At 40.2% G+C, this 1,958-nt stretch overlaps 1 long non-coding RNA gene across 1 annotated transcript in view; it reads left to right on the forward strand.

The window, feature by feature from the left end:
- The first annotated feature begins 849 nt into the window (after positions 1-849).
- The window catches only part of LOC101856321, a 9,833-nt gene continuing 8,724 nt past the window's right edge, over positions 850-1,958 (forward strand). The window contains exon 1 of the long non-coding RNA XR_220162.3: positions 850-1,257. This is a non-coding gene — a long non-coding RNA (uncharacterized LOC101856321). The remainder of the gene's footprint in view (positions 1,258-1,958) is intronic.

Below are 1,958 nucleotides of genomic sequence, written 5' to 3' on the forward strand. Positions count from 1 at the left end.
CGTGGTCTAGAGGTTACAGTGTTTGCCTCTCATTCAATAGGTCCCGAGTTCGAAACCTGACAGCGATGGACATTTTTTTTCCTCCAAAATTTTCCCATTTTGTCCTTTCCTGCTCTCTCTAATTATGTTCTGTCGTCTGCTTTCGTCTCCACTTTCGTCCCCTCCCCATCCCTCCCCTTTGCCCCCTCCTCTGGACTCCTGACTCTTTCTGCAGCCTTTCTACTGCTACTCATTGGTTCCTTCTTACTGTCTTGCAACCACACCTCTGATCTTATGGTAGGAAAGATCTAATACCTAGCCTTCTCGGATAAGACGAATGATTTCGTGAGATCTTTCATGGAGGAATTAGCACCGCAAAACAGGACAGATTAAAAGTAACAATTTATTTTCTATCGGTCAAAAAAAAATCCCCTAATCTTGTCCTTTCTTACCTGCCTCTCTGTCCCTGAGGATCTAACTTTAGAAGTTAACTTTAGCATGTAATGAATTTTCCTAAGCCAACCCTTTTAAACCATTCAGCGAAGAGTAACAACCGCAGTCATAAAAATAGCCGTATAACGATTCGGTTGATTGAACCTTTTCGTGGGAAATGGGACAAATTATTGCGTGATCATCCAGTGAACGGCTCAAACAGCTGATCCTGACTGTCGCTCTCGTACCAATGTCCGTCTTTCCTTCTCAACAACATTGTTTCGTTTGTGTTCCACAAGCGAGGAACAAAAATCCTCGTAGCGTAAAATCCGGGTCATTCATGATATAACCGCTCAATACACACGCTGAGCCACAGAGTAGTATTTTTTCCCAAGATAGTTGTGCCGACGCGAATAGTGTTAAGGTCTATTCGTGCCGACTCACAGTTTGAAATGAGAAAATGGCCAGTCGTCAAAGTGGATGTAATAAGACTGCAACGATAAGTTTTTCTCGAACTCATTTCTGCCAATCGGTCAGAAACTGAAATGGACGGGTAATATTTCCACAAGGAACAGAGGGGCTGAATGACGAACACAAAGCTCCCAGTCTTGTTGTCCAAACCACACCGCGCGGTAACCACTGCTCGGATCTGATTGGCGACTGGCTGAACCAATCGCGTTCAAGTTCTCGTGTCGGAAGAAAAAAAGAAATGAATGTAGAACAGCGATGAGAGCCAAATCCTGTACTCGGTCGTGTTTATAGGTGTACAAACTTCTCATGCGTTCAAAACACAGCGCGAGGATACGATAGAATGGAAGTGAACGTTTGCTCTGTGCTTTAGCCGAGGTGAGTCTTTTTGAGTTATAAATTTTTCACTCTTTGGAAATGTAGAACTCTTTGACTAGGATCATACGTGGATAACAATTTTAAATGTTACCACTGTGAGAGAAACAGCGAGAGCACGTTTCATTCACAATTTCTGAACGAGTATGACCAACATTTTAGTTATCAAACAGAGCATATGTGTTGATCAATTTTGCGTGATAAATTTACTGAAAATTATAGTATATCTTAAGAATTTGTTGAAACAGACTTTCTCTTCAGTGACTAATACGTTCTTTTGAGTTATACAGAACGAGATTTGCACTGCCAGACATCTTTTCTTTTATCTTTTTTTCTGGTCTTAAGGATAGACTAATCTACGGTTCTAACCTGCAGCTCTTTATTCTTATACAATATAATTAATGTTTTCTGATTGCAAGTAACCTGAGCAAACTGCTGAGTACAAAAATAATAACGGCTGTCTTTAATTAATGTCATTTTTTATTGCGAGGCTTTAGCAATTGGATTGTTTCGGCCAGTATTAGATCTATATTTTATAGGCCTATCTGTACGTTTTCAGTTACCCATTTTTCTGAAGTTGCTTCCAATGCTACTGATTCTTTGTCTACCAAACTTTATTTAATAAATGATAAATATTTTACTTTTTTAACTACATGTACTTCTGAGCACCTCCACCCTCTCCCTTTCTTTTCCCCCTCCACCAC

Source organism: Aplysia californica, unplaced genomic scaffold (genome assembly GCF_000002075.1).
Source record: "Aplysia californica isolate F4 #8 unplaced genomic scaffold, AplCal3.0 scaffold00042, whole genome shotgun sequence".
Lineage (NCBI taxonomy): Eukaryota > Metazoa > Mollusca > Gastropoda > Aplysiida > Aplysiidae > Aplysia > Aplysia californica.